This window comes from Heterodontus francisci, chromosome 32 (genome assembly GCF_036365525.1).
Source record: "Heterodontus francisci isolate sHetFra1 chromosome 32, sHetFra1.hap1, whole genome shotgun sequence".
In the NCBI taxonomy this organism is placed as follows: Eukaryota; Metazoa; Chordata; class Chondrichthyes; order Heterodontiformes; family Heterodontidae; genus Heterodontus; species Heterodontus francisci.
The window spans coordinates 55,016,304-55,034,482 of NC_090402.1; the positions used below are offsets into that span (position 1 = coordinate 55,016,304).

The window sequence follows — 18,179 nt, forward strand, 5'->3', positions numbered from 1 at the left end:
GAGAGTCAGCGCTGAGCCTCTACAAGGTAGAGGTCGGTACACCATACAACAACAGTACCTCCCTTGTCTGCAAATTTGATGACAATGTTGGGGTTAGACCTGAGAGTACGGAATGTGGCAAGTTCAGAGGGGGAGATGTTAGAGAGTGTGGGGCGGGGGGGGGGGGGGGGGGCAGAGAAATTGAGATGACCAATGTCTCACAAGACAGTTTTCAATGAAAAGATCAAGAGTGGGGAAGAGGCCAGAGGGAGGGGTCCAGGTGGAGGGACAATGCTGGAGGTGGGTGAATAGGTCTGTTGATCAGGGGTGGGGGATTCATGTTCAAAGAAGTGAGCCTGGGGGCAGAAGCGACTGAAGAATAGCTCCACCTCATGCCGAGCGCGAATTTCGTTGAGGTGGGGGCGTAAAGAAATAAAAATTCTTATCCTGTCTTCCATTGGTCGTCATGCTACCTGGACCCAAAACTCTGAAATTCCCTAGATTCCAAGGCAGGAAGAAGCTGACAGGCTTCTGAACAACTGGAGTTCAGTTGCAGAAAGAGCGGGATAGAAGCACTGAATGCTCAGCCACAGCCTCTCCGAGCCAGAAAGCGCTCGCCTCCCAGCGCCCTCACCAACATGGCACCCGCACCACGCTGTTAAAACTCCCTCACCAACATGGCGCCCGATACAAGCTGAAATTTCTCCCTCATCAAGATGGCGCCAGCACCACGGCTGAACCGGATGTGCGGCATCGATGAGAAGTTCGACACGGAAGCATATACTCAGGGTTGAGCCGCTCTGCAGAGACTGCTAACCATGACGTAGGTGAGTGAGGAGGAATCTAAAGAGGTCATCAGGATCGGGATATTATATCTGTCAAACTCGACCTCAGGACGAGTTAGTATCTGTTGAACTATACTCAAATGAGAGTCAGTGTCTGTAAAGCTGGGCCCCAGTGCGAGTCAGTGTCTGTGTAACTGTACCCCAGTGCGAGTCAGTGTCTGTGTAACTGTACCCCAGTGAGAGTCAGTGTCTGTGTAACTGTACCCCAGTGCGAGTCAGTGTCTGTGTAACTGTACCCCAGTGCGAGTCAGTGTCTGTGTAACTGTACCCCAGTGAGAGTCAGTGTCTGTGTAACTGTACCCCAGTGAGAGTCAGTGTCTGTGTAACTGTACCCCAGTGCGAGCCAGTGTCTGTGTAACTGTACCCCAGTGCGAGTCAGTGTCTGTGTAACTGTACCCCAGTGAGAGTCAGTGTCTGTGTAACTGTACCCCAGTGCGAGTCAGTGTCTGTGTAACTGTACCCCAGTGCGAGTCAGTGTCTGTGTAACTGTACCCCAGTGCGAGTCAGTGTCTGTGTAACTGTACCCCAGTGCGAGTCAGTGTCTGTGTAACTGTACCCCAGTGCGAGTCAGTGTCTGTGTAACTGTACCCCAGTGCGAGTCAGTGTCTGTGTAACTGTACCCCAGTGCGAGTCAGTGTCTGTGTAACTGTACCCCAGTGCGAGTCAGTGTCTGTGTAACTGTACCCCAGTGCGAGTCAGTGTCTGTGTAACTGTACCCCAGTGAGAGTCAGTGTCTGTGTAACTGTACCCCAGTGCGAGTCAGTGTCTGTGTAACTGTACCCCAGTGCGAGTCAGTGTCTGTGTAACTGTACCCCAGTGCGAGTCAGTGTCTGTGTAACTGTACCCCAGTGCGAGTCAGTGTCTGTGTAACTGTACCCCAGTGCGAGTCAGTGTCTGTGTAACTGTACCCCAGTGCGAGTCAGTGTCTGTGTCACTGTACCCCAGTGCGAGTCAGTGTCTGTGTCACTGTACCCCAGTGCGAGTCAGTGTCTGTGTCACTGTACCCCAGTGCGAGTCAGTGTCTGTGTCACTGTACCCCAGTGCGAGTCAGTGTCTGTGTCACTGTACCCCAGTGCGAGTCAGTGTCTGTGTCACTGTACCCCAGTGCGAGTCAGTGTCTGTGTCACTGTACCCCAGTGCGAGTCAGTGTCTGTGTCACTGTACCCCAGTGCGAGTCAGTGTCTGTGTCACTGTACCCCAGTGCGAGTCAGTGTCTGTGTAACTGTACCCCAGTGCGAGTCAGTGTCTGGAAAACGGGGCCCCAGTGCGAGTCAGTGTCTGTGTAACTGTACCCCAGTGCGAGTCAGTGTCTGTGTAACTGTACCCCAGTGCGAGTCAGTGTCTGGAAAACAGGGCCCCAGTGCGAGTCAGTGTCTGTGTAACTGTACCCCAGTGAGAGTCAGTGTCTGTGTAACTGTATCCCAGTGCGAGTCAGTGTCTGGAAAACGGGGCCCCAGTGCGAGTCAGTGTCTGTGTAACTGTACCCCAGTGCGAGTCAGTGTCTGTGTAACTGTACCCCTGTGCGAGTCAGTGTCTGTGTAACTGTACCCCAGTGCGAGTCAGTGTCTGTGTAACTGTACCCCAGTGCGAGTCAGTGTCTGTGTAACTGTACCCCAGTGCGAGTCAGTGTCTGGAAAACGGGGCCCCAGTGAGAGTCAGTGTCTGTGTAACTGTACCCCAGTGAGAGTCAGTGTCTGTGTAACTGTACCCCAGTGCGAGTCAGTGTCTGAAAAACGGGGCCCCAGTGAGAGTCAGTGTCTGTGTAACTGTACCCCAGTGAGAGTCCGTGTCTGTGTAACTGTACCCCAGTGCGAGTCAGTGTCTGGAAAACGGGGCCCCAGTGAGAGTCAGTGTCTGTGTAACTGTACCCCAGTGAGAGTCAGTGTCTGTGTAACTGTACCCCAGTGCGAGTCAGTGTCTGAAAAACGGGGCCCCAGTGCGAGTCAGTGTCTGTGTAACTGTACCCCAGTGCGAGTCAGTGTCTGGAAAACGGGGCCCCAGTGAGAGTCAGTGTCTGTGTAACTGTACCCCAGTGAGAGTCAGTGTCTGTGTAACTGTACCCCAGTGCGAGTCAGTGTCTGTGTAACTGTACCCCAGTGCGAGTCAGTGTCTGTGTAACTGTACCCCAGTGCGAGTCAGTGTCTGTGTAACTGTACCCCAGTGCGAGTCAGTGTCTGTGTAACTGTACCCCAGTGCGAGTCAGTGTCTGTGTAACTGTACCCCAGTGCGAGTCAGTGTCTGTGTAACTGTACCCCAGTGCGAGTCAGTGTCTGTGTAACTGTACCCCAGTGCGAGTCAGTGTCTGTGTAACTGTACCCCAGTGCGAGTCAGTGTCTGTGTAACTGTACCCCAGTGCGAGTCAGTGTCTGGAAAACGGGGCCCCAGTGAGAGTCAGTGTCTGTGTAACTGTACCCCAGTGCGAGTCTGTGTCTGTGTAACTGTACCCCAGTGCGAGTCAGTGTCTGGAAAACGGGGCCCCAGTGAGAGTCAGTGTCTGTGTAACTGTACCCCAGTGCGAGTCAGTGTCTGTAAAGCTGGGCCCCAGTGAGAGTCAGTGTCTGTGTAACTGTACCCCAGTGCGAGTCAGTGTCTGTGTAACTGTACCCCAGTGCGAGTCAGTGTCTGTGTAACTGTACCCCAGTGCGAGTCAGTGTCTGTGTAACTGTACCCCAGTGCGAGTCAGTGTCTGTGTAACTGTACCCCAGTGCGAGTCAGTGTCTGTGTAACTGTACCCCAGTGCGAGTCAGTGTCTGTGTAACTGTACCCCAGTGCGAGTCAGTGTCTGTGTAACTGTACCCCAGTGCGAGTCAGTGTCTGTGTAACTGTACCCCAGTGCGAGTCAGTGTCTGTGTAACTGTACCCCAGTGCGAGTCAGTGTCTGTAAAGCTGGGCCCCAGTGAGAGTCAGTGTCTGTGTAACTGTACCCCAGTGCGAGTCAGTGTCTGTGTAACTGTACCCCAGTGCGAGTCAGTGTCTGTGTAACTGTACCCCAGTGCGAGTCAGTGTCTGTGTAACTGTACCCCAGTGCGAGTCAGTGTCTGTGTAACTGTACCCCAGTGCGAGTCAGTGTCTGTGTAACTGTACCCCAGTGCGAGTCAGTGTCTGTGTAACTGTACCCCAGTGCGAGTCAGTGTCTGTGTAACTGTACCCCAGTGCGAGTCAGTGTCTGTGTAACTGTACCCCAGTGAGAGTCAGTGTCTGTGTAACTGTACCCCAGTGCGAGTCAGTGTCTGTGTAACTGTACCCCAGTGCGAGTCAGTGTCTGTGTAACTGTACCCCAGTGCGAGTCAGTGTCTGGAAAACGGGGCCCCAGTGAGAGTCAGTGTCTGTGTAACTGTACCCCAGTGAGAGTCAGTGTCTGTGTAACTGTACCCCAGTGCGAGTCAGTGTCTGAAAAACGGGGCCCCAGTGAGAGTCGATGTCTGTAAAACAGGGCCCCAGTGAGAGTCAGTGTCTAAAACGGGGCTCCAGTGAGAGTCAATGTCTGTGCAACGGGGCTCCAGTGAGAGTCAATGTCTGTACAACGGGACTCCAGTGAGAGTCAGTGTCTGTGGAACTGTACCCCAGTGAGAGTCAGTGTCTGTGGAACTGTACCCCAGTGAGAGTCAGTATCTGTGGAACTGTACCCCAGTGAGAGTCAGTATCTGTGGAACTGTACCCCAGTGAGAGTCAGTATCTGTGGAACTGTACCCCAGTGAGTGTCAGTGTCTGTGCAACTGGGCCTCAGTGAGAGTCATTATCTGTACAACTGGGCCCCAGTGAGAGTCAGTGTCTGTGGAACTGTACCCCAGTGAGAGTCAGTGTCTGTGGAACTGTACCCCAGTGAGAGTCAGTGTCTGTGGAACTGTACCCCAGTGAGAGTCAGTGTCTGTGCAATTGTACCCCAGTGAGAGTCAGTATCTGTGGAACTGTACCCCAGTGAGAGTCAGTGTCTGTGGAACTGTGCCCCAGTGCGAGTCAGTGTCTGGAAAACGGGGCCCCAGTGAGAGTCAGTGTCTGTGTAACTGTACCCCAGTGCGAGTCAGTGTCTGGAAAACGGGGCCCCAGTGAGAGTCAGTGTCTGTGTAACTGTACCCCAGTGAGAGTCAGTGTCTGTGTAACTGTACCCCAGTGCGAGTCAGTGTCTGTGTAACTGTACCCCAGTGCGAGTCAGTGTCTGTGTAACTGTACCCCAGTGCGAGTCAGTGTCTGTGTAACTGTACCCCAGTGCGAGTCAGTGTCTGTGCAACTGTACCCCAGTGCGAGTCAGTGTCTGTGCAACTGTACCCCAGTGCGAGTCAGTGTCTGTGTAACTGTACCCCAGTGCGAGTCAGTGTCTGTGTAACTGTACCCCAGTGCGAGTCAGTGTCTGTGTAACTGTACCCCAGTGCGAGTCAGTGTCTGTGTAACTGTACCCCAGTGCGAGTCAGTGTCTGTGTAACTGTACCCCAGTGCGAGTCAGTGTCTGGAAAACGGGGCCCCAGTGAGAGTCAGTGTCTGTGTAACTGTACCCCAGTGCGAGTCTGTGTCTGTGTAACTGTACCCCAGTGCGAGTCAGTGTCTGGAAAACGGGGCCCCAGTGAGAGTCAGTGTCTGTGTAACTGTACCCCAGTGCGAGTCAGTGTCTGTAAAGCTGGGCCCCAGTGAGAGTCAGTGTCTGTGTAACTGTACCCCAGTGCGAGTCAGTGTCTGTGTAACTGTACCCCAGTGCGAGTCAGTGTCTGTGTAACTGTACCCCAGTGCGAGTCAGTGTCTGTGTAACTGTACCCCAGTGCGAGTCAGTGTCTGTGTAACTGTACCCCAGTGCGAGTCAGTGTCTGTGTAACTGTACCCCAGTGCGAGTCAGTGTCTGTGTAACTGTACCCCAGTGCGAGTCAGTGTCTGTGTAACTGTACCCCAGTGCGAGTCAGTGTCTGTGTAACTGTACCCCAGTGCGAGTCAGTGTCTGTGTAACTGTACCCCAGTGCGAGTCAGTGTCTGTAAAGCTGGGCCCCAGTGAGAGTCAGTGTCTGTGTAACTGTACCCCAGTGCGAGTCAGTGTCTGTGTAACTGTACCCCAGTGCGAGTCAGTGTCTGTGTAACTGTACCCCAGTGCGAGTCAGTGTCTGTGTAACTGTACCCCAGTGCGAGTCAGTGTCTGTGTAACTGTACCCCAGTGCGAGTCAGTGTCTGTGTAACTGTACCCCAGTGCGAGTCAGTGTCTGTGTAACTGTACCCCAGTGAGAGTCAGTGTCTGTGTAACTGTACCCCAGTGCGAGTCAGTGTCTGTGTAACTGTACCCCAGTGCGAGTCAGTGTCTGTGTAACTGTACCCCAGTGCGAGTCAGTGTCTGGAAAACGGGGCCCCAGTGAGAGTCAGTGTCTGTGTAACTGTACCCCAGTGAGAGTCAGTGTCTGTGTAACTGTACCCCAGTGCGAGTCAGTGTCTGAAAAACGGGGCCCCAGTGAGAGTCAGTGTCTGTGTAACTGTACCCCAGTGAGAGTCCGTGCCTGTGTAACTGTACCCCAGTGCGAGTCAGTGTCTGGAAAACGGGGCCCCAGTGAGAGTCAGTGTCTGTGTAACTGTACCCCAGTGAGAGTCAGTGTCTGTGTAACTGTACCCCAGTGCGAGTCAGTGTCTGGAAAACGGGGCCCCAGTGAGAGTCAGTGTCTGTGTAACTGTACCCGAGTGCGAGTCAGTGTCTGTGTAACTGTACCCCAGTGCGAGTCAGTGTCTGTGTAACTGTACCCCAGTGCGAGTCAGTGTCTGTGTAACTGTACCCCAGTGCGAGTCAGTGTCTGGAAAACGGGGCCCCAGTGCGAGTCAGTGTCTGTGTAACTGTACCCCAGTGCGAGTCAGTGTCTGTGTAACTGTACCCCAGTGCGAGTCAGTGTCTGGAAAACGGGGCCACAGTGAGAGTCAGTGTCTGTGTAACTGTACCCCAGTGCGAGTCAGTGTCTGTGTAACTGTACCCCAGTGCGAGTCAGTGTCTGGAAAACGGGGCCCCAGTGCGAGTCAGTGTCTGTGTAACTGTACCCCAGTGAGAGTCAGTGTCTGTAAAACCGGATCCCAGTGAGAGTCAGTGTCTGTATAACCGGATCCCAGTGAGAGTCAGTGTCTGGAAAACGGGGCCCCAGTGAGAGTCAGTGTCTGTGTAACTGTGCCCCAGTGAGAGTCAGTGTCTGTAAAACCGGATCCCAGTGAGAGTCAGTGTCTGTAAAACCGGATCCCAGTGAGAGTCAGTGTCTGTAAAACCGGATCCCAGTGAGAGTCAGTGTCTGTAAAACCGGATCCCAGTGAGAGTCAGTGTCTGTAAAACCGGATCCCAGTGAGAGTCAGTGTCTGTAAAACCGGATCCCAGTGAGAGTCAGTGTCTGTAAAACCGGATCCCAGTGAGAGTCAGTGTCTGTAAAACCGGATCCCAGTGAGAGTCAGTGTCTGTATAACCGGATCCCAGTGAGAGTCAGTGTCTGTAAAACGGGGCCCCAGAGAGAGTCAGTATCTGTGCAACTGTACCCCAGTGAGAGTCAGTATCTGTGCAACTGTACCCCAGTGAGAGTCAGTGTCTGTAAAACCGGATCCCAGTGAGAGTCAGTTTCTGTAAAACGGGGCCCCAGAGAGAGTCGATGTCTGTAAAACAGGGCCCCAGTGAGAGTCAGTGTCTAAAACGGGGCTCCAGTGAGAGTCAATGTCTGTGCAACGGGGCTCCAGTGAGAGTCAATGTCTGTGGAACTGTACCCCAGTGAGAGTCAGTGTCTGTGGAACTGTACCCCAGTGAGAGTCAGTGTCTGTGGAACTGTACCCCAGTGAGAGTCAGTATCTGTGGAACTGTACCCCAGTGAGAGTCAGTATCTGTGGAACTGTACCCCAGTGAGAGTCAGTATCTGTGGAACTGTACCCCAGTGAGTGTCAGTGTCTGTGCAACTGGGCCTCAGTGAGAGTCATTATCTGTACAACTGGGCCCCAGTGAGAGTCAGTGTCTGTGGAACTGTACCCCAGTGAGAGTCAGTGTCTGTGGAACTGTACCCCAGTGAGAGTCAGTGTCTGTGGAACTGTACCCCAGTGAGAGTCAGTGTCTGTGGAACTGTACCCCAGTGAGAGTCAGTGTCTGTGCAATTGTACCCCAGTGAGAGTCAGTATCTGTGGAACTGTACCCCAGTGAGAGTCAGTGTCTGTGGAACTGTGCCCCAGTGAGAGTCAGTGTCTGTGGAACTGTGCCCCAGTGAGAGTCAGTGTCTGTGGAACTGTGCCCCAGTGAGAGTCAGTGTCTGTGGAACTGTACCCCAGTGAGTGTCAGTGTCTGTGGAACTGTACCCCAGTGAGTGTCAGTGTCTGTGGAACTGTACCCCAGTGAGTGTCAGTGTCTGTGGAACTGTACCCCAGTGAGTGTCAGTGTCTGTGGAACTGTACCCCAGTGAGTGTCAGTGTCTGTACAACTGGGCCCCAGTGAGAGTCAGTGTCTGTGGAACTGTACCCCAGTGAGAGTCAGTGTCTGTGGAACTGTACCCCAGTGAGAGTCAGTATCTGTGGAACTGTACCCCAGTGAGAGTCAGTGTCTGTGGAACTGTACCCCAGTGAGTGTCAGTGTCTGTGGAACTGTACCCCAGTGAGAGTCAGTGTCTGTAAAACCGGATCCCAGTGAGAGTCAGTGTCTGTAAAACCGGATCCCAGTGAGAGTCAGTGTCTGTAAAACCGGATCCCAGTGAGAGTCAGTGTCTGTAAAACCGGATCCCAGTGAGAGTCAGTGTCTGTAAAACCGGATCCCAGTGAGAGTCAGTGTCTGTAAAACCGGATCCCAGTGAGAGTCAGTGTCTGTATAACCGGATCCCAGTGAGAGTCAGTGTCTGTAAAACGGGGGTACCAGTGAGAGTCAGTATCTGTGCAACTGTACCCCAGTGAGAGTCAGTATCTGTGCAACTGTACCCCAGTGAGAGTCAGTGTCTGTAAAACCGGATCCCAGTGAGAGTCAGTTTCTGTAAAACGGGGCCCCAGAGAGAGTCGATGTCTGTAAAACAGGGCCCCAGTGAGAGTCAGTGTCTAAAACGGGGCTCCAGTGAGAGTCAATGTCTGTGCAACGGGGCTCCAGTGAGAGTCAATGTCTGTACAACGGGACTCCAGTGAGAGTCAGTGTCTGTGGAACTGTACCCCAGTGAGAGTCAGTGTCTGTGGAACTGTACCCCAGTGAGAGTCAGTATCTGTGGAACTGTACCCCAGTGAGAGTCAGTATCTGTGGAACTGTACCCCAGTGAGAGTCAGTATCTGTGGAACTGTACCCCAGTGAGTGTCAGTGTCTGTGCAACTGGGCCTCAGTGAGAGTCATTATCTGTACAACTGGGCCCCAGTGAGAGTCAGTGTCTGTGGAACTGTACCCCAGTGAGAGTCAGTGTCTGTGGAACTGTACCCCAGTGAGAGTCAGTGTCTGTGCAATTGTACCCCAGTGAGAGTCAGTATCTGTGGAACTGTACCCCAGTGAGAGTCAGTGTCTGTGGAACTGTGCCCCAGTGAGAGTCAGTGTCTGTGGAACTGTGCCCCAGTGAGAGTCAGTGTCTGTGGAACTGTGCCCCAGTGAGAGTCAGTGTCTGTGGAACTGTACCCCAGTGAGTGTCAGTGTCTGTGGAACTGTACCCCAGTGAGTGTCAGTGTCTGTGGAACTGTACCCCAGTGAGTGTCAGTGTCTGTGGAACTGTACCCCAGTGAGTGTCAGTGTCTGTGGAACTGTACCCCAGTGAGTGTCAGTGTCTGTACAACTGGGCCCCAGTGAGAGTCAGTGTCTGTGGAACTGTACCCCAGTGAGAGTCAGTGTCTGTGGAACTGTACCCCAGTGAGAGTCAGTATCTGTGGAACTGTACCCCAGTGAGAGTCAGTGTCTGTGGAACTGTACCCCAGTGAGTGTCAGTGTCTGTGGAACTGTACCCCAGTGAGAGTCAGTGTCTGCACAACTGGGCCCCAGTGAGAGTCAGTGTCTGCACAACTGGGCCCCAGTGAGAGTCAGTGTCTGCACAACTGGGCCCCAGTGAGAGTCAGTGTCTGCACAACTGGGCCCCAGTGAGAGTCAGTGTCTGCACAACTGGGCCCCAGTGAGAGTCAGTGTCTGTACAACTGGGCCCCAGTGAGAGTCAGTGCCTGTGGAACTGTACCCCAGTGAGAGTCAGTGCCTGTGGAACTGTACCCCAGTGAGAGTCAGTGTCTGTGGAACTGTACCCCAGTGAGAGTCAGTGCCTGTGGAACTGTACCCCAGTGAGAGTCAGTGCCTGTGGAACTGTACCCCAGTGAGAGTCAGTGTCTGTGGAACTGTACCCCAGTGAGAGTCAGTATCTGTGGAACTGTACCCCAGTGAGAGTCAGTGCCTGTGGAACTGTACCCCAGTGAGAGTCAGTGCCTGTGGAACTGTACCCCAGTGAGAGTCAGTGCCTGTGGAACTGTACCCCAGTGAGAGTCAGTGCCTGTGGAACTGTACCCCATTGAGAGTCAGTGCCTGTGGAACTGTACCCCAGTGAGAGTCAGTGCCTGTGGAACTGTACCCCAGTGAGAGTCAGTGCCTGTGGAACTGTACCCCAGTGAGAGTCAGTGCCTGTGGAACTGTACCCCAGTGAGAGTCAGTGCCTGTGGAACTGTACCCCAGTGAGAGTCAGTGCCTGTGGAACTGTACCCCAGTGAGAGTCAGTGCCTGTGGAACTGTACCCCAGTGAGAGTCAGTGCCTGTGGAACTGTACCCCAGTGAGAGTCAGTGCCTGTGGAACTGTACCCCAGTGAGAGTCAGTGCCTGTGGAACTGTACCCCAGTGAGAGTCAGTGCCTGTGGAACTGTACCCCAGTGAGAGTCAGTGCCTGTGGAACTGTACCCCAGTGAGAGTCAGTGCCTGTGGAACTGTACCCCAGTGAGAGTCAGTGCCTGTGGAACTGTACCCCAGTGAGAGTCAGTGCCTGTGGAACTGTACCCCAGTGAGAGTCAGTGCCTGTGGAACTGTACCCCAGTGAGAGTCAGTGCCTGTGGAACTGTACCCCAGTGAGAGTCAGTGCCTGTGGAACTGTACCCCAGTGAGAGTCAGTGCCTGTGGAACTGTACCCCAGTGAGAGTCAGTGCCTGTGGAACTGTACCCCAGTGAGAGTCAGTGCCTGTGGAACTGTACCCCAGTGAGAGTCAGTGCCTGTGGAACTGTACCCCAGTGAGAGTCAGTGCCTGTGGAACTGTACCCCAGTGAGAGTCAGTGCCTGTGGAACTGTACCCCAGTGAGAGTCAGTGCCTGTGGAACTGTACCCCAGTGAGAGTCAGTGCCTGTGGAACTGTACCCCAGTGAGAGTCAGTGCCTGTGGAACTGTACCCCAGTGAGAGTCAGTGCCTGTGGAACTGTACCCCAGTGAGAGTCAGTGCCTGTGGAACTGTACCCCAGTGAGAGTCAGTGCCTGTGGAACTGTACCCCAGTGAGAGTCAGTGCCTGTGGAACTGTACCCCAGTGAGAGTCAGTGCCTGTGGAACTGTACCCCAGTGAGAGTCAGTGCCTGTGGAACTGTACCCCAGTGAGAGTCAGTGCCTGTGGAACTGTACCCCAGTGAGAGTCAGTGCCTGTGGAACTGTACCCCAGTGAGAGTCAGTGCCTGTGGAACTGTACCCCAGTGAGAGTCAGTGCCTGTGGAACTGTACCCCAGTGAGAGTCAGTGCCTGTGGAACTGTACCCCAGTGAGAGTCAGTGCCTGTGGAACTGTACCCCAGTGAGAGTCAGTGCCTGTGGAACTGTACCCCAGTGAGAGTCAGTGCCTGTGGAACTGTACCCCAGTGAGAGTCAGTGCCTGTGGAACTGTACCCCAGTGAGAGTCAGTGCCTGTGGAACTGTACCCCAGTGAGAGTCAGTGCCTGTGGAACTGTACCCCAGTGAGAGTCAGTGCCTGTGGAACTGTACCCCAGTGAGAGTCAGTGCCTGTGGAACTGTACCCCAGTGAGAGTCAGTGCCTGTGGAACTGTACCCCAGTGAGAGTCAGTGCCTGTGGAACTGTACCCCAGTGAGAGTCAGTGCCTGTGGAACTGTACCCCAGTGAGAGTCAGTGCCTGTGGAACTGTACCCCAGTGAGAGTCAGTGCCTGTGGAACTGTACCCCAGTGAGAGTCAGTGCCTGTGGAACTGTACCCCAGTGAGAGTCAGTGCCTGTGGAACTGTACCCCAGTGAGAGTCAGTGCCTGTGGAACTGTACCCCAGTGAGAGTCAGTGCCTGTGGAACTGTACCCCAGTGAGAGTCAGTGCCTGTGGAACTGTACCCCAGTGAGAGTCAGTGCCTGTGGAACTGTACCCCAGTGAGAGTCAGTGCCTGTGGAACTGTACCCCAGTGAGAGTCAGTGCCTGTGGAACTGTACCCCAGTGAGAGTCAGTGCCTGTGGAACTGTACCCCAGTGAGAGTCAGTGCCTGTGGAACTGTACCCCAGTGACAGTCAGTGCCTGTGGAACTGTACCCCAGTGACAGTCAGTGCCTGTGGAACTGTACCCCAGTGAGAGTCAGTGCCTGTGGAACTGTACCCCAGTGAGAGTCAGTGCCTGTGGAACTGTACCCCAGTGAGAGTCAGTGCCTGTGGAACTGTACCCCAGTGAGAGTCAGTGCCTGTGGAACTGTACCCCAGTGAGAGTCAGTGCCTGTGGAACTGTACCCCAGTGAGAGTCAGTGCCTGTGGAACTGTACCCCAGTGAGAGTCAGTGCCTGTGGAACTGTACCCCAGTGAGAGTCAGTGCCTGTGGAACTGTAACCCAGTGAGAGTCAGTGCCTGTGGAACTGTACCCCAGTGAGAGTCAGTGCCTGTGGAACTGTACCCCAGTGAGAGTCAGTGCCTGTGGAACTGTACCCCAGTGAGAGTCAGTGCCTGTGGAACTGTACCCCAGTGAGAGTCAGTGCCTGTGGAACTGTACCCCAGTGAGAGTCAGTGCCTGTGGAACTGTACCCCAGTGAGAGTCAGTGCCTGTGGAACTGTACCCCAGTGAGAGTCAGTGCCTGTGGAACTGTACCCCAGTGAGAGTCAGTGCCTGTGGAACTGTACCCCAGTGAGAGTCAGTGCCTGTGGAACTGTACCCCAGTGAGAGTCAGTGCCTGTGGAACTGTACCCCAGTGAGAGTCAGTGCCTGTGGAACTGTACCCCAGTGAGAGTCAGTGCCTGTGGAACTGTACCCCAGTGAGAGTCAGTGCCTGTGGAACTGTACCCCAGTGAGAGTCAGTGCCTGTGGAACTGTACCCCAGTGAGAGTCAGTGCCTGTGGAACTGTACCCCAGTGAGAGTCAGTGCCTGTGGAACTGTACCCCAGTGAGAGTCAGTGCCTGTGGAACTGTACCCCAGTGAGAGTCAGTGCCTGTGGAACTGTACCCCAGTGAGAGTCAGTGCCTGTGGAACTGTACCCCAGTGAGAGTCAGTGCCTGTGGAACTGTACCCCAGTGAGAGTCAGTGCCTGTGGAACTGTACCCCAGTGAGAGTCAGTGCCTGTGGAACTGTACCCCAGTGAGAGTCAGTGCCTGTGGAACTGTACCCCAGTGAGAGTCAGTGCCTGTGGAACTGTACCCCAGTGAGAGTCAGTGCCTGTGGAACTGTACCCCAGTGAGAGTCAGTGCCTGTGGAACTGTACCCCAGTGAGAGTCAGTGCCTGTGGAACTGTACCCCAGTGAGAGTCAGTGCCTGTGGAACTGTACCCCAGTGAGAGTCAGTGCCTGTGGAACTGTACCCCAGTGAGAGTCAGTGCCTGTGGAACTGTACCCCAGTGAGAGTCAGTGCCCGTGGAACTGTACCCCAGTGAGAGTCAGTGCCCGTGGAACTGTACCCCAGTGAGAGTCAGTGCCCGTGGAACTGTACCCCAGTGAGAGTCAGTGCCCGTGGAACTGTACCCCAGTGAGAGTCAGTGCCCGTGGAACTGTACCCCAGTGAGAGTCAGTGCCCGTGGAACTGTACCCCAGTGAGAGTCAGTGCCCGTGGAACTGTACCCCAGTGAGAGTCAGTGCCCGTGGAACTGTACCCCAGTGAGAGTCAGTGCCCGTGGAACTGTACCCCAGTGAGAGTCAGTGCCCGTGGAACTGTACCCCAGTGAGAGTCAGTGCCCGTGGAACTGTACCCCAGTGAGAGTCAGTGCCCGTGGAACTGTACCCCAGTGAGAGTCAGTGCCCGTGGAACTGTACCCCAGTGAGAGTCAGTGCCCGTGGAACTGTACCCCAGTGAGAGTCAGTGCCCGTGGAACTGTACCCCAGTGAGAGTCAGTGCCCGTGGAACTGTACCCCAGTGAGAGTCAGTGCCCGTGGAACTGTACCCCAGTGAGAGTCAGTGCCCGTGGAACTGTACCCCAGTGAGAGTCAGTGCCCGTGGAACTGTACCCCAGTGAGAGTCAGTGCCCGTGGAACTGTACCCCAGTGAGAGTCAGTGCCCGTGGAACTGTACCCCAGTGAGAGTCAGTGCCCGTGGAACTGTACCCCAGTGAGAGTCAGTGCCCGTGGAACTGTACCCCAGTGAGAGTCAGTGCCCGTGGAACTGTACCCCAGTGAGAGTCAGTGCCCGTGGAACTGTACCCCAGTGAGAGTCAGTGCCCGTGGAACTGTACCCCAGTGAGAGTCAGTGCCCGTGGAACTGTACCCCAGTGAGAGTCAGTGCCCGTGGAACTGTACCCCAGTGAGAGTCAGTGCCCGTGGAACTGTACCCCAGTGAGAGTCAGTGCCCGTGGAACTGTACCCCAGTGAGAGTCAGTGCCCGTGGAACTGTACCCCAGTGAGAGTCAGTGCCCGTGGAACTGTACCCCAGTGAGAGTCAGTGCCCGTGGAACTGTACCCCAGTGAGAGTCAGTGCCCGTGGAACTGTACCCCAGTGAGAGTCAGTGCCCGTGGAACTGTACCCCAGTGAGAGTCAGTGCCCGTGGAACTGTACCCCAGTGAGAGTCAGTGCCCGTGGAACTGTACCCCAGTGAGAGTCAGTGCCCGTGGAACTGTACCCCAGTGAGAGTCAGTGCCCGTGGAACTGTACCCCAGTGAGAGTCAGTGCCCGTGGAACTGTACCCCAGTGAGAGTCAGTGCCCGTGGAACTGTACCCCAGTGAGAGTCAGTGCCCGTGGAACTGTACCCCAGTGAGAGTCAGTGCCCGTGGAACTGTACCCCAGTGAGAGTCAGTGCCCGTGGAACTGTACCCCAGTGAGAGTCAGTGCCCGTGGAACTGTACCCCAGTGAGAGTCAGTGCCCGTGGAACTGTACCCCAGTGAGAGTCAGTGCCCGTGGAACTGTACCCCAGTGAGAGTCAGTGCCCGTGGAACTGTACCCCAGTGAGAGTCAGTGCCCGTGGAACTGTACCCCAGTGAGAGTCAGTGTCTGTAAAACGGGGTACCAGTCAGAGTCAGTGTCTGTAAAACGGGGCCCCAGTGAGAGTCAGTGTCTGTAAAATCGGATCCCAGTGACAGTCAGTGTCTGTAAAACGAAGCCCCAGTGAGAGTCAGTGTCTGTAAAAGGGGGCCCCAGTGAGAGTCAGTGTCTGTAAAACGAAGCCCCAGTGAGAGTCAGTGTCTGTAAAACCGGATCCCAGTGAGAGTCAGTGTCTGCTTATCTCCTCAGCCGGTTGAATCATCCGGCCTGTTGTTGATTAAGTACCTTTCCTGGGGTTGTGTGTGAGATCTCTGAGCAAGTCCTTTAACTGGGGACCGTGTTTCTGTGGACAATAATCTGGAGCTCAGTTTTAGAGGAAAATGTGTCTTGCACTAAAAACTCAGAAAAAGAAGGTCCTTTTCCATCCAGCTCGCACAGCACAACACCTTCCCCTGTCAATCAAGATCATGGTGGCAGATTCAGTCATGGCCCTCAAAAGGGAATTGATAATTATGTGAAGAGAAAAATATGCAGGGCGATGGGGAAAAGGTGGGGGTAGTGGGACGACCTGAATTGCTGTTCACGAGAGTCGGCATGGGCATGATGGGCTAAACAGCCTCCTTCTGTGCTGTAACTATTGAATGGCGAGATCCTGGAAAATGTGGACCGTTTTCCCAGACCTTGGGAGCCTCCTCTTGGCGAAGGCAGCCATTGATGATGAGGTTCATCATTGTCTCCAGTGTGCCAGCTCTGCCTTTGGCTGACTAAGGAAGAGAGTATTTATTTATTTAGAGATACAGCACTGAAACAGGCCCTTCGGCCCACCGAGTCCGTGCCATCAACCACCCATTTATACTAATCCTACATGAATCCCATTCCCCTCTCACATCCCCACCTTCCCTCAAATCCCCTACCTATACTCGGAGCAATTTATAATGGCCAATTTACCAATCAACCTGCAATTCTTGGGCTGTGGGAGGAAACCGCAGCACCCGGAGAAAACCCATGCAATCACAGGGAGAACTTGCAAACTCTGCAGAGGCAGTACCTAGAATCGTACCCGGGTCTCTGGAGCTGTGAGGCTGCGGTGCTAACCACTGATGATCAGAATCTCAAACTCCAGACTAAGACCGTGGTTTTACCAAGTAGCATTGATCCCTGCACTGCTATATGCTTCGGAGACTTGGCCAAGCTTACAGCAGGCACCTCAAAGCACTGGAGCAGTACTACCAGAACTGCTTCCGCAAGATCCTCCAAATCTGGCAAGAAAGGTGGTCCAGCTGCGTCCTCTCCCAAGCCAACCTGCCCAGCATCGGGGTACTAATTGCCCTAAACCAGCTCTGCTAGGAGGGACAAGTCGTCCACATGCCTGACACCAGACTCCCGAAGTAGCTGTTGTACTCAATTTGGTCATGGCAGGAGACTCCCAGGAGGACAGCAGAAACACTATAGAGATGTCCTTAAAGCATCCCTACAGAGATCAAACATCCCTGTAGACTCATGGGAGTCCCTGGCTCGTGACCGTCCTATCTGGAGAAAGCTCATTCTTTGAGAATGTGCGGAGTTGAAGTCGAGGTGTTGGAGGGAGAGCACAAACCTCCAAGCTACTCACCTACCTGACCCTTCAAGCGCCACCTGATCCTCATGTGGCAGAGTCGGCAGATCACTCATTGGACTTATCAGCCATTTCAGAACCCATCAACCCGGAGTGGAAGCGAGTTGTCTTCAATCTCGAGGGACTGCTTAAGAGAGAGAAGAGTGATTATGTGGCGCTGTGTACACACTCCCCTCATTCACATTCTCTCCAGATACCGGAACTCTTTGCCTGCACTTGGTGTAATTGACGTGCGGGAGTGATGTGATCTTTGGCCTGTTGCAGTTACGGATTACAGTGCGAGGCATTGACTGTGTGGGTGTTGTGTTGGCTCAAGCTCAGTTTGCTGTTCCTGTGGTTTTCTGCTCACCCTGTCTGTGTACTCTTGCAGGTACTTGGCCTCCCATCTGATTAACTCTGAGACATAGTCCTTGAGGGACAAACAACAGAACCTCTAACCAGCTCCAAAGGTGAGTGTTTCTGGTGACCACACTATAACCCATTGAAAATCTCAGAAAAGCATCCCATATCTGCAGTTGCACAAGTTCTGGGCCGGGGTTGGGGGGGTGGTGGGTGCATGTGGGGTGGGGGCGTGCGCAGGGCGGTGGAGGTTGAGGGGGGGGGGTGGCGTGCGCAGGGCGGTGGAGGTTGAGGGGGGGGTGGCGTGCGCAGGGCGGTGGAGGTTGAGGGGGGGGGTGGCGTGCGCAGGGCGGTGGAGGTTGAGGGGGGGGTGGCGTGCGCAGGGCGGTGGAGGTTGGGGGGGGTGCGTGCGCAGGGCGGTGGAGGTTGAGGGGGTGTGCGTGCGCAGGGCGGTGGAGGTTGGGGGGGGGGGGCGTGCGCAGGGCGGTGGAGGTTGAGGGGGGGGGGCGTGCGCAGGGCGGTGGAGGTTGAGGGGGGGGGGGCGTGCGCAGGGCGGTGGAGGTTGAGAGGGGGGGCGTGTGCAGGGCGGTGGAGGTTGAGGGGGGGGGGCGTGTGCAGGGCGGTGGAGGTTGAGGTGGGGGGGAGCGTGCTCAGGGCGGTGGGGGGTGGGGGATACTCAACCTGCAACTTGTGCTCTTGCTGTTTGAGTATCCAATGTTCTATTTGAGTGGGTGGTTTGCTGTGTGGATTGTTGAACAAGCTCACCATTGGTCTATGATCGGTTATTACTTTGAATGTGCTCCCATCTTAGTAGAGATAAGAATGTAGGATACCCCATGTGATTGATAGTGCTTCACTCTGTATTTGCAAATAATGTCGTTATGTGGGTGTTAACGATCTGCTTGCCATTGCAATGATTGATGGATTACCTGTCTTGTCTTTCTGTGTGAGAACTGCACCTAAGCCAACGGGCTTGCATCCACGACTAGCTGGGTGTTTGTCTCAGGGTTGAAATAGGCATTTGTGCAACTTGCTGACAAATGTCGTTTGATCTAGTGTACCATCTGTGATTTAGTCCATTCCCAATTGGTCTCTTTTTTCAGATCGCGTAGGGGGACAGGTAGCATAGTGAGGTCAGAAATGAA

General features: G+C 54.3%; 1 protein-coding gene across 4 annotated transcripts in view; it reads left to right on the forward strand.

The window, feature by feature from the left end:
• Window positions 1-795: 795 nt before the first annotated feature.
• LOC137347822 (exonuclease mut-7 homolog) overlaps window positions 796-18,179 on the forward strand; it is a 556,743-nt gene continuing 539,359 nt past the window's right edge. For all 4 annotated transcript variants that reach the window (XM_068012844.1, XM_068012843.1, XM_068012840.1 and 1 more), the window contains exons 1-2: window positions 796-878; window positions 17,066-17,144. The gene's annotated coding sequence lies outside the window, so the exon portion shown is untranslated. The remainder of the gene's footprint in view (window positions 879-17,065; window positions 17,145-18,179) is intronic.